Source organism: Cyprinodon variegatus, unplaced genomic scaffold (assembly GCF_000732505.1).
Source record: "Cyprinodon variegatus isolate N-32 unplaced genomic scaffold, C_variegatus-1.0 Scaffold322, whole genome shotgun sequence".
In the NCBI taxonomy this organism is placed as follows: Eukaryota; Metazoa; Chordata; class Actinopteri; order Cyprinodontiformes; family Cyprinodontidae; genus Cyprinodon; species Cyprinodon variegatus.
Window position 1 is genome coordinate 458,641 of NW_015150775.1, and position 14,111 is coordinate 472,751.

General features: G+C 39.8%; 1 protein-coding gene across 2 annotated transcripts in view; it reads left to right on the plus strand.

The window, feature by feature from the left end:
• The window catches only part of rara (retinoic acid receptor, alpha), a 269,315-nt gene that overhangs the window by 33,188 nt on the left and 222,016 nt on the right, over positions 1-14,111 (plus strand). The window contains exon 2 of one of the 2 annotated variants that reach the window (XM_015384768.1): positions 11,587-11,655. The exons of the other annotated variant lie outside the window; for it this stretch is intronic. The gene's annotated coding sequence lies outside the window, so the exon portion shown is untranslated. The remainder of the gene's footprint in view (positions 1-11,586; positions 11,656-14,111) is intronic. 2 annotated transcript variants of the gene reach the window in all.

Sequence of the window (14,111 nt, forward strand, 5' to 3'; positions counted from 1 at the left end):
AATATCGGTGGGGTGGCCGATGTCCGATATTCAGTTTTAAGGCCGATACCGATAGGGGGCCCATTATATCGTGCATCCCTAGTGTGTATATATTTTAAATAAATGAAATGGAAGAACATTTCTGAAAACAGCAATGGTGCTCTCAAAACATTTTCTTTGTTGTTATGAGATAATCTGATTTCTGAACCAGAACCAAAACCTTCTCTTCTTCTTCTACTGGTTGTACTAATTGTATCAGTCAGGCTGGATCTTGATTTGGTTCACCTCTCATGTTTGTTTCGCTGCGTGTCATCAGTAGCTCCAAGTGGGAAAACAAACAACCCTTTTCTGTAGTAATGTCACCGAGACCCCACCCCCTTCAACACTTTGGAGTTTTCAATCTCAGGAGTATTTGGCTACGGTGACGCGTCATCAATATCAAACTGCTATCAATACGAGGCTGGAGGCAGGTGCATTTAAAATAAAGGAGGACAGAGTGTCGGTGTGCATTCAGCACTTTTGAATAGCTGTCAGCTTATTGATTCTCCCTCAAGATGGACATCAATCGTGCTCTGCCCGCTCTTTTCTGTTTTGTGACGGAGAAGAACGGATGCACGACAAAAAAAAAAAAAAGTCACCTTCTTTGGCAGCTTTGAGTCTGGTTTGCTTCTCTTAAAAAAAAACAACCCTTGATGTTCATCATGGTGTTTGGGTGTGATTATGTAATCCATCAGGTTGGTCTCACAATGGGGAGAGGGCGGGGCATGTGGAGGGCTTGGAAGGTAATAGCTGCGCATCGTCTAGCAACAGCCCAAGGGCAGGAATGTTTTGTGCGCCAGTGTGTCCGACAGGTGGCTAGGAGACGCTAATTGATTAATGGTCAGGGTTGATGTATGAGCCCCCTTGGCCAACCCCGACATAAAGGCTGAGAGCGCCGGTGTCGCCCTAAATCATTTCCTACCAGGCCCGTAAACCCAGAACAGTTCCCTCATTTGCATCTGAAAGGCCAACTGCGAGACGGGCCGTGGCTTTTAAGACCTCTGTAGGCCGCCTATTGTCAACATCCTGGGTTTGAATTAACAAGCCAGGATTTTATGTTGCAGGAATAATGACAACAGAGATGGTTTTATAATAAGGGTCACTTGGCACTAATGAATGATTAACATCCCTGCATCTAAGCCTCTTCCAAGGTTTGGATTTTCACCCTATCTGTGCCTTGCTCATTTCCCTGCTGCTTTTACTCCACGGTGAATAAAAGCTAAAGACTGACTGAAAGCTGTTTTAACAGACGCTGTGATCCTGATATGGATGTTTTTGTTAACTCAGGGTGCGATCACTTAGATCATTTTTAGACAATTATGTTTTTGCCAGAAGCATTTCTGAGATTTTAGTCACAATCATCTTGAGCATTTGTCAGATTCACCTTTCCTCTGATAATCTCTGGCTCTGAAATGCTCCATATGGAAGTCGTCTGTCGTTGCCTCCTGTCTGTCTGGATCTCCATCTTACTTGTTTGCCATTCCGCTGGGGGGGGCTCTCCTGACCCTCCTTGTTGTTTTTGTTCTTCGGCTCTTCAGGACAACGGCAGTCTGGAGCCTCGGCCAGCACTCAGCGTGTGTGAATCTGCATCTTTCCAATGGGAGTTTTGTCTTCCAGTGTCAGGGGAGGTTATGTGATCTCTGTGTCACTGAAGGGGCTTTCCACCGCCGAGAGTGAGAGTCTCAGGAAGAAGGGCTTATCTTCTCTCGTGTGTGCGTGCGCATGTGGCTGGAGGAATTTTATGAAACCGAGCAAGTTAAAACAACACATCGTGTCTGTTTAAATGTGAGCTCATGACTGTCGCCGCAGGGCTGCCAGTCCTGAAGTAGGCACACGCTGCAAGTAGGCTGCTTTTTATCATTTGAGGCAAGTGTCTCTAGAAGAGGTGATGTTGCTTCTTGGAGTCCTAATTCCAGGGCTGCTGAGGGATTTGGCTAAAAAACGTTTAGCTCATTAACAGATGAGTCAGAATCCAGCGCCAGGTGCGGTGGTAAGACCATCTTTTTATGTCTACTATTTAGTGAGGTCTTGAGCAAACAAGGCAGAGCTCCAGCAGAGTATGCTAAAGGTGAATTCCTGCAGTGAGTACCTTTCACCCTTCAGCAGGAATAAAGAGGCGATTACCCCAGGGCTTCTGCTGTCGGGTTTCATCAGGGTAGCTGCGAGCCTCGAACATGCACCATCAAAAATGCACATTAATGCACTTTGTCCTTCATTGATTTATTTTTTGCAGCAAAAAAAAAAAAACTCCCTAAATTTTGAGCAGCATTCAGAAAATCAAACATGAAGTGAGGGGGTGTAATTAAGCAGGACGTGCCAAGCCAAAGCCCCCTGTGCAAATCAACTGCCTGGTTTATTGTTGGGTTGGGATAAAAAGCAGTGTTGCACACACGCAGAATGTTACACATTAAAGTGCTTTCTTTTAGCTACATAAACAAGCAATATTTCATGAATAGGCTCATAAAACTGACATTCAGCCTGCAACTAAACACTGCATGTGCTATTAGTTTGACTTTGAGTTTTCACATGTAGGGCTCACACTAAGCTCTGTGACTGGCTCTAGGCGAAGATGTGGCAGTTTGGAAAGCTGAATGTTTAAGGTTTATTACCATGTGCTTTGTCCTTCTAACCTTGATTGTAAATAGAAAGGACACTTCACCATCCATGGTGGTGTTTGTCCCACAGCTTTAAGGTATGCTACAGCTAACATTAATGTGCTCCTGCACACCAAAGGGTTTTTTCATTTTTACGGCAAGCAGTGTTTCCAGTGTTCCGCCAGATCAGCATACTTATAGTCAATATGCATGCACAAGGAATGAACTTTGCATATGTGTATGCTAGTCCCTTTTATCCCTTTAGTTTATCCCCGTTTATCCCATTGGATTTATACGAAAAATACACTTTAAACTACCTCGACAGGCATGTATCTCTTTAGTCATGTACAGAAAGACAATTTAATGTAAGATTGCCATTTGCTTCAAAAAACACCAAAAAGTAAGTAATTAAATTGTTTTTTTTGTACATGACTAAAGGGACAAACGCCCGTTCAGGTAGTTTAAAGTGTATTTTTCGTACAAAACTAAAGGGTTAAATTAAAGGGATAAATGGTTAATGACTATGGGTATGCTTTTCTGACGGGGTACGCTGATCTGACAGAATACCAGATCTGCTCGGTTTTTGCACATGCCAGTGACGCTACGCCACATGATGTGAAACACAGTGGTTTCCCAGACAACGATAATAACAACACGCAGCGTCTGATAGCACATTTAATGACAGATGGCGTTTTACCTGATCGATAACAAAACTGAAAAAAATCTATTGATGGTGAACAAAGTAACTGCAACACCATGATATAAAGGGGGAGAGCTGGGTAGCCCTATAGCTAGCTGTGTTCAGTAGCTAACAGGTTAGCCTCTTTTAGCTCGGTTACTTAGCCATATTAAGCTACACAACTTTTAACTTTGTATCAACAACAACCGTTCGTTTTCCACAAGTAGAATAACTGTTTTCTTCGTCTCAAATATCTACAAAAGTCATTTTTAAGATGTTCCATTTGTACTCCGCTGTGATGTTCTTTTTTAAGGGATCTGACCCACATGCAGGAAACCACTCAGAGAACCAGAGAAAAGGTTTAACAGGTTTATAGAAAGAACAATGAGTTGGATCCAGCGTTACTCTGAGCGCTGGTGAACCGGAACTGGAAGTGAGAAGGGAATTCTGAGTTTAGTTCAGGCCCAGTCGGAAAAATTGAGCGTCGACTTGCAAAAAAACAAAAACTGAAACGGGACTCATGTTTCCAGAAAAGGTGTCCTTCCCAGAATCCAGTCGGTGTGGGTAATTCCTGAATTATGTTGACTCGTTGGAGGGCGGACAGGGTTTACTCAGGTTTGGTTGGTTCCTTGAGGAGCGATGGAGCTGACTGCCACTTAAATTTCCTGAAGTACTTGAACGGTTCGTGTGGACAGTTATCCCCTGCTCAGTGTGAAACTCAAACGATCCCTTCAGGGGAAGAAGGCCAAAACATCCAGTCTGCCGGAATATCTTCCCAAAACTGGCAAACACTCTGGGGTCGAGGTAGTGGCAGTCAGCAGCTTAAGAGTCCTCAGATAGTGAGGCAACCATCTGCAGGTGTGTGGAAGGGCCAACGAGTACCAGGCACCACCTGGTGGTCGAGGGAGAAATCACAAAAACACAACCCACACAAACTGGATTCCTAACACCCGCTGCCCTCAGATCTTAATTAAAAGAATAAAAATAAGCTCAGACTTTTTGTGTCACCTTGTTAAATGGCTGAGCTCAGTCTGTCATAGAAGGCAGTACTTTCCATCAAGACTGATGATGAGTGTTTTCTACTTTCAGCTACTTTAGATCGCCAATGAAATGTAAAATAATTGCAAATATGGGTAATAATATGTTGAAACTCCAAAAGAGATTCAATACTAAAGAAACGAGTTCAATAAAGTTTGTTCAAGAGGAGTTGCCATATATTGATGTTATAAGAAGGGGCGGGGCCCCGAGCAGATCTGATACCTACAGCGGTACTGGTAAATGATCATTGCACACCACCACAGCACAATAAAAGCCATCAACCTTCAAAGCATGTAGCATGTAATATAGCATTATTCTAATCATAAACAAAGTTAGAAATAAATTCAAACATCATCAAATGTTAAAATGTACTTTATTTTGAAAAGCAAACACAACAGGCTTCTGTCTGTCTGTCTGAATAGTATGAAGCTAACTGTAGGCTACAGTGCGCTGCGCTGCTTCCAGCAATGAAGGAAATCGGATGACGACAGTCCAGTGTTACTAACTAAGTGACTTTTTACTGTATTTGGAGACTTTTTAGACTCTCTTTGCAACTTTTATTCCGCCCAAAAAGTGACTCTCGTGACTTTTTTTTTGCGTTTTTGGGGAGTTTAGCTACTTTATGTGAAAGAAGCAAACGTTTTACTGATAGCAGAGCTGCTGTGAGTCTCTCACTGCTTCCCTCGGCACCGTCTCACAGGCAGCTGCCTCGTCCTGGAAGCCCTGTGTGTAATCAGAGCAAAGAAAGCAGAGAAGAGACCCGCTCTGTTTTCCTAATGTATAACACATGAGCAAAGCTGCCATTGATCCCACCCTGGATTACAAAAAAGAATTCAAATAAAACTGAAATATTGCTTTTAATAAAGTCTCTTTTTTTTCTCAGAAATTGTTGCATATAATAATCACCTGATTACCACGTACCACGTTTAAATGGGCATGAGGGAAGCTCTCAATAAAAGCTGCTAATTAATGCTGAAAATCAGATAAAACAATTAGAAAAGGGACTCAAAACAACAGTTCAAACCTTTTTTTTTACACATCCGGAATTAGAAAGTCCAGATCTGATATTGATAGAAACATTCTACTTCTTTTTGTGTTCATGCAACCCATTGGTTAATAAATGCTGTTCTCACAGCTGTTGTTGCTGACGACTATTCTTGTCTGTTTGACTTCCATTTGATCAAATACCCCACACTACAAAAAGTCTGTATGATATGTAAAGCCATAACATTTCTGTCAAAATCAACATTGGTCAATACTAAAAGCCTAAATATCGCTAAGTTATTGACAATAATGAGCTTGTATCAATAAAAGTTAATTATTTCCAATAGCTTAGCAATCACCATATTAGATTACAGAAAGGCTTCATTTTTGGTCCAGTTTCGTGCAATTAAAGGTTTGTTGTCACATTATTTCAAATTTCTTTTTAGAAATGTCGTTCTGCTGTCCTGCCATTGCCACATCTGCTCAAGCTGAAATTCTATTTAGGCTCAAAAAGGACGATCAACTCACTATCAAGAAAACTCTTTGGAATATATAACCTTATTTTATCAGGATCAAATTATTTTTGGCCTCTTTTATTTAGGCATATAGTGTGACTCAAGACAAATGTATATAAGATGCCTTACGGCTGATAATTAATTAATTGTGAGATTCTTCACCACAGGATTACGCCTCTAAAAGTTGACCTGCACTAGATTACCAACTCTGCAACTTGTCACCTTAAACATCTTGGCTGCTTCTCTGTTTTTTGGACTCTTTTCTCAGCATATAAAGGTTAGAAAGATGGTCATATCTTGGTAGGTTTGCATTTGGGCCATGACAAGATGTCATCCATTTATAGATGAAGGTCTGAGCGTAGGTCTGTGGGATTGTTTGAGTTGTTGTTTCCTATCCTAACCCTAATTTTAACATTTCCACAACATCCTCCCGGACCCAGCACTGTCATAATAAACAATTATCAATTGCATGATAAAATGAATCGCCTTAAAAACTTAAATGAGCTCAGAAATTTTCTTTTGCATGCTTGTTTTATTTTTTTCTTCTCCTTGCGACTCTCTCTTTCCACCAGTCTGGGTGAAAGGAAGATTTTTTTTTTGCATGAGGAGTAGCACTTTGGATTCAAACCAATGGACAATATCAAAGTTTATGGTCATTTAGGGAAGTGAACAAATATTAAAATCATGGTTAATAGTTTTTTAGATGAAAATTTGTTCGATCTGATTATCTGCAACATTAGTCGATTCATAGTCTGGTGCAAGGTCTATTTTTAGCAACAAGGAGGTAGATTACACTTTATGCCATTCTGTATGTAAATCTTCATACTCAATAAACTCATTCCCTAAATAGCGCCCATTTAACCGTTAGTCTCTTCCAGCACTGACTGGAAGAGACTAAAAACAGAGAGCCATATCACATTTAGCGTCCAACTCCTGGAAAAGAAGTGGTAAAAAGTCTGACAGTATGTCAAAGCGACATACCCCTTCTATAAATGACAGTGTTACATATCTGTTTCACATCTTTGATTTATTTTTATTCAGTAAACTAACAGGTTCCTGTATTGCTATACTATAAATCTATATGCATAAAACCATATGCTATACCATAAAACATGTTCCTAGTTAATTATTTAGTATTTATTAATGTTGGATCAATGAATTTTTAAAACAGAATGAGGTAATATATTGTTTTATTCATTATATTGGCCTTATATTAATGGAAAGATACTCTTGATACAAGAGAAAAGTTTTTCATTTAGGTTTTTTCTAAATGGCTTCTTAACATTTGATCATTTACTTAATATAAGATGAATCATTCATTGATATTTTCCATCGTTCATGTTAATTATTTCAGGGACAGAGTAGCATCATTGCATCCCTGCCATGCTGCTGTTTTTACATCTGAGAGAAAGAAGAAAAAGAAGAATCCTTGTTTGCGCATGCGCCCTGAGCGATTTGCCCACGACGGTCGGAAGACGATTGAAAGATTCTCGCACCACTGGAAAATCGCCCCGAAAATCGCAGTGTACGCCCGGCTTTACAGTGTGCGATATTTTGCCTTTTTCGGGCTGACTTTCCAGTCATGCGAGAATTTTTGGATCAGGCCGACTTTCAGCCTGATCATGGTCCCTAAAAACCCCTCAGGTCTTCAAAGAACAGCTGGGATTAGACAGAAGTCCAATCACACAAAGGTGGACCATCTTTACTTTGTAGCAAAATTTTCAAATATTTTAATTGCAACTGCAGTTTCGCTTTGATTTCCATCTAGCCTTATGTGAAGTAACAAATAATCCCAATAAATGTTCATATTTGTAGCTTATAGTTTAATTAAAACCAGAGCTTTTTTTTTATTGTGCTGAAAATTGTTTTCCTGAAGAACTGAGCTGATGTGGATATCAGTCCATGTTGAACGTTAAGTGGAGATTGCAGCTCGCAAACAGTTACTGGGACTTAATCCACTGTTCAATCATCTGGACATTTAAGATAATGATCAGAAGTGGGAATGCTATTTTTTTTTAAAGTAACTAGTTACAGTTACTAGTTACCTCTCCCGAAAAAAAAAAAAAACATATGTCTTAGTAATTAGGTTACTGCATAAAGTAGCTAGCTACCAGGGAAATTATCTACATGATTAATTGGAATAACTTCCCTGCTATCAGTTCGTTAAAAATATAAATGGAATTCAATTTTAATGTAAGATTAAAAATGAATGAATGGAATAATTGAAAACATTGTATTCTGTACTGTGACGGAACTAATGTGTTGCAATATGTTCTTCTGGATCCGATTATTGTTTGTTAATTTTTTATCTAAAGCAATCCAGTAAAAGATATTTAACAAAAATGAAATATACTTTGCTGTACTGGGCTATTCCAAGGCTAATTACTCTATTCCAAAAATAAACAGAGAGTAAAGAGCAGCATCATAGAAGCCAGCCGGCTGTCAGTTAGTGGTGCTGGTGGTGAGATGATGTGAGGAGCGTCTATAGATAAGAGCTTCGTCTAACCATAGTGGATAAAGTCTTTGGTCCCGGATCTAATGAGCGAATCACAGGAACTTTTAGCCTTTGACTTCAGCGAGAGCTTTTCTTTAGGAACGCTGTCATTCAGTCAGTGGCTCTGCTGCAGCGTTTCTCCTCAGGGGAAAAACCCGCCCACATTACTCTCCTCAGCCATTGGGCTTCATGTATGCCTAGATCTCAGTGCTCCGCTCATCCCTGTGGCAAAGATCTCTCTCCCCCCAGGTCATCCAGGTCAAAGTCATTCCGAAAAAGTAAAAAAACAATCCATTGGACTTTGTTTCCAAGTTTGAAGGCGCTTTGCTCCCCATTTGGGAAGCTTTTCAAATCAAAATGTCAGGAATAAGTTTCAGTTCAAGGTTTTATACAGCAGCCCAACAAAGCCTTGTTTTTGCTTACAAAACATGCAAATTGAAACGGACTAACGGGTCCACCCCTTTGGAACGGCAATGTTGCATAACTGTCTATGTCTCTGAAAAAGCTTCCTGGATGCGAAGCAAAATGTCATCAAACTTGGAAACAAAGTCCAGTGGATTGTTTTTTTAAACATTTTAGGGAGTGACGCTGCATCATTATTATGTAACACCGTTGATTCCAGATTTCATAATATTAATACCTGAGACTCTTCTTAAAGGTGAATAGTTACGTTACACCAAAGAGACCAAACTCTAGTGGATTAAGCAAGGCTACATACTCCATGCATTCATCTTGACTGGAATTGTTTAAGCCTAAATAGAACCCAAGCATCAGGTTAGCGGACATAAACAGCCGCGGCGCCATCTACTGGCAGTTCCGCTGAAGTACCAGAAAGCCGGATGGTGGCCAATGATGCAGCTACTAAATAAGGCCCACTCATGTGCCATATTGTACTCTCTTACTGTGCAGTAACATATGCCTGCTATTGTGTAGCCCGTGTAATTTTTTTAAACTAATTTATAAGGTGCTAATTTACTAATTTACAAGTGCAATAATCCAAGTCAACTACTGTGTAGTCCGTATATACATCCATCCATTTTCCGTCACACTTATCTCTAGCGGGGTTGTGAGGGGTGTTGGTGCCTATCTCCACCCTGGACAGGTCGCCAGTCAATCGCAGGGCAACACAGAGACAAACAGGACAGTTAACCTAACAGTCATGTCTTTGGACTGTGGGAGGAAGCCAGAGTACCCAAAGAGAACCAATGCATGTACAGGGAGACATGCAAACAAAGAAAGACCGGGAATTGAACCAGGAATCTTCTTGCTGCAAGGCAGCAGTGGCACTCACTGTTTCCACTAAGCAGCCCGTAGTCTGTATAATGTTCACTTATTTATATGGTCACCACATTTCTACAGGACATTATGACATTTTAATGCTTTTTTGTACTATATACACTCTTTTTATTGTCTGTTGTATTTTTCTCTTTAATGGCATCTTGCTTTAACTCTTTTGTACTCTATATAAGCTACTGGACCCAGGGATAAATAAGGTTGAGTCTAAGCCTAAGTCCAAGTCTAATCGAACGGACCGTGCTGTAATGCCTCAGAGAAATTAGACCTCTCTGTTGGAGACCAATCTGACTCACTTCTAATTGAAACCCTGCCTGTTTCAAGGAGTAGTAGTACTATCGCAGTAACTGTTAGTGCAGTGAGGTATAATCAGTCACTCTTCTTGAGCCTTTTTACACTCTTTTCACACTTTTCCCTTTTTTTTTTATTATACTGTTAGTTCCCACGCTCATTTGCCTCCATTTTTTCGGCTTATTGACCATTTGTACACATGCACATTGATGTATTCCCGTTACACGATGTTGCTATGGTAAATATGCACAGAGAGGCTATATGTAATAAGAAATTAGGCAATAAGCTGCCTCTTTTGTCCGGCATCCATTGTTGCAGGACTCTACTCCAGAAAAGTACTTTCTTGCATGGATCTGCATGCTAGCTGCAGCTATATTCCCTTGTGAGTTGTAGATAAATCAAGATGTGCATTAATGCCCCCTTAATGGCTGGAGTGGGAAACTCTCTACTGGCAACATGACCAAAAACCGAATGCCCTTTCATTTTAGAAATGGCTTCTGTTTTATTGTACTTGACTTTTGAAAAAGAATGCGCATTAAGCTTTTATTTATATTTTTTTCTTCCTCTGATTAATGAGATCCTTCAAAAAACGTCACAAAATCTGGGAAAGTTCAAGGGGCGTTATTACTTTAAAATATTTAGGTGTTATATTTAGAACGCAGCAGTTTGACTGTCCTCGGGAGCTGCTGATAACAAACGGCTGTAAAATTAATTTTTTGCTTGTAAACGGCGTGGCTTCTGCCTTGAGGAAGGGTAATTTTTGGGTAAAAACTTTTACTAATAGGATGCAATTTTCTTAATTGTTCTTGGTCTTTGGAGGACCCAATGTTGTTCCTTCATTCCTTCGGAGCCGGAGAGATACCGCATGGAGAGCATCCTAAGAAAGATAACCTTATTCTAGACTATGATTGGTCATGATTATCCATTTTGGCAATGCTTTGAAGTAGTGGCATCCAACAAGGTTCCTTTCAGCAAGCAGTAACTTTCATCTATTTGTTTTTGGTTAAAACCATCCACAAAACATTTTCCAAGCTTTCTACTACACAAAGGTGCTATTTATCAGATTTTTCTTAATGCCATGTGACTTTCTTTCCAGTGTAGATCTGAAATTAGATCTGATTCCAAACATTTATTATAGTCTGGCAACTTTCGTGTACAAAATGGCATTATTCACACCCTTTGAATTAGTGTTGCTGACTCATTGTCTGATAGCCATTCATCTGAGCAGCGACTCCTCTCCTATGAAGAGATGACACGCCACTTTAGATTTTTCTCTGTCCTGACAATGAAGGCGCCTTTGTGTCCCTATTTGCGCATCAGGCTAAGGGGATTTCTAGGCTGCCACCTGATTCACATTGCTGTAATTGAGTTGTGGCCATAAGCACCACTGTGCCTGCCTAGGCCCTAGGTAATTTACACACCACAAAAGCACTTCTTTACTCCACTTTTCACATGATGTCTGAGGCACAAAGTAGCAAAGGAAAGAGTGCAATCTATCGGAAAAAGGGTGGGGAGATTACAGAGACTACGAGAGAGGAAAAAGAGTGTAAGAGTTTTCATGTAGCGAGGCAGGTCTGTGCCAGGAAGGCTTGGGAGTTTTGGAGTCTGCAGCACGTGGATAAGGCCCACAAAGCTCTGGGTTTCAAATATCTCTCTCTCTCTCTGTCTCTCATTCCGCAGAGTGTAGGAGTTGCTATCATTCAAAGGGACGTTTCTTTGGCAAAAGACGAGGAGACTGGCGTTTTTGGGGTAAGTGGGAATTTGTTGTTTTTGGCTGCAGGTTAATTGGACTTTCACCACTTGTGTCTTTGGGCATCGCTCCATCTTGTGTCACATGCCACACTGGAATTGTGGTCACAAGGCTAAACGGGTAGCTCACGATGGACTTTGTCCCGTGTCACTTCTTCTGCTTTTTTCTGGGTTTAGAGTATAGGTCAGATCTGTGGAGTCACTTCAATACCATCATGCAGGAAAAGTATGTCCTGCCTGTTATGTTGGTGAGATTGAGGCAAAACATTTTTTCTTTTTTGGTATCTGAAATGAGGCTAGCAGTCCAAACATACTGCTGTTTGCCATTAGGTGCTGGTTTGTAGAACATGAGCTGTTTCTCACTGAAGACAGATTTCTGGGCTGATATTGGTTATAAGAGCTTGTGGCAGCAGTGAAAACATTTGCTATTCATTTTGATCTCATGCCTCCAGTGTCCCTCAGCTAGTCAAAGCAGCATGTTTGTCCATTTTTTTTTATTTTTAGAGTTTCTGTTTTTTCAGCAGATTGTGACGTTGGTTTCTGTGTGGCTTTTTTGACTAATGCCCGCCCTCATACTGACCTGGAAGCCATAGTAAAAGGGTTGGTATGGGTTTCTACATGTATATGGCAGCCATTGCAGACCTCCAGCCCTTTCACTGGATGCCCACACCGCACCCACAGACGATGTTCAAGTGTCATAAGCGGGGATGTCAAGTGGTTTGGCAGACATTCCCCTATTGGCATCCATCGTGGCTGAGTTACAGCTGTCTCTTTTTATTTTATTTACAGCTCTAATTCTTTTTAAACTTCAAAACATATAGTGATTTGTAAGCGTATTTATAACCCCAAAACCTTTCTGATATTTAGAGTTTAAATCCCCAAATTTTGTGTGATTAATGGACATAAAGTAGCAAGGAAGTATAAAAAGGAAACACTTTTGTCAGCTCTTGTTTTTTGTACTAATTACTAGAAAAATATTTTGTTGCAACATTATGTTTCATGTCTTTTTATTATGAATCTACCAGGTTAAAACATATCTTCCATGAAATTGAATAAGCTCAGTCAGGTTGACTGGAAAGCGTCCATGAAAATCACTCTTTCCATGGATTCTTGTTTGGCTTTAGTTCTGGACTTTGACTAGGCCATTGAAATAAATGAAATCATCTGAATCTAAAGCCTTCCATTACAGAGCTGACTAATGTTTGGGGTTGAATATAAACTGGTATCAGAGTTTTTTTCTCGTATTTCTATCAGCCAATGTGTGCATTTTAATAAATGTTTCTTTCTTGTTTAATTTGATCCTTGAGTAACCTTCGTCATGATTGTGTCATTTCAATGATGTAAATAAGAGAGGAGAAAGTACTACGAGCTTTAATAATCGGACCCAAACAATCGGCAGCCCATGTTGGGGATCGGTTGGAATGAGGTCAGAATAATCGACATCAGTAACAAAAAAAAAAGCCTTTACAATGCAAAAAATGGAAATCTAACTAAGCCATTTTGTTCTTAAAATAAGTGCATTTGTCCTTGAATTGAGGAGGTAAGTGAGACGCTTTGCCAATGAAACAATTTACATTTAAAATAAGAAAAGGGCAATTGCATTGTCTTATTTCAAGTGCATATTATTTAATAATCTTATGTCTAAAGTGCAGAAATCATCTTATTTATCTACTTTAATTAAGGGTAAATAAACTTAATTTAAGCAATTTTTACTTATTTGTAGATAGTTTTTGCAGTATATTGGTTAATCTCTGGAACTAAAGCTCATCCTTGCAGACTCCTGGAGGTTTTTATCTTACTCCACCCGGGTCTAGCTCCTTCCGTCGTGTCCATCCTCCTTATACGGTTACATTCAGGTGTTTCAGCTAATTACCGGTACATTGAAACATAGAGCTAAAAAAGACATGCTTTGGACGACCTATACCTCTGTGTTAGAAAGTTCAAAGGTCAGCCTTAAATCCAACTTGAAGCTTGCTGCTCATAGAGGCGCTCCATCCAGTCTAACTGAGCAATAAGGTAATAAGCAAGTAGATGTGCTTTTTGAGGGATGCCTGAAAAGACTTGCAGCTAAATTGCATTGAAAGGAGAATCAGCAAAGTATTGATTCAGGGCAGCTGGATAGAAATGTGAAAATGTTTCCCAGAAAAATCCAGATAATTATGGTACCCAGAAGCAAAACGTGAACAGGTTTAACCCTTTATAGGGCACCCAGTGAAATACTTTGAAAATCAAAATTTCAAGCCAATAGTGGAATCCAGGACAAGACATTATTACCTTTGTAACATTAAAAAAATATGGATATATTTATGGCAAAAATGAATTTCATTGTTATGATAAAAAATGCCAACTTGCCCGAATATATTAAGAAAAATAACAAAAGTGCTTCTATAAGAAATTCATGAAAAACACCCTGAGAGTCAAAGAAACCTTAGAGGCATTAATGCTGATACTAACAT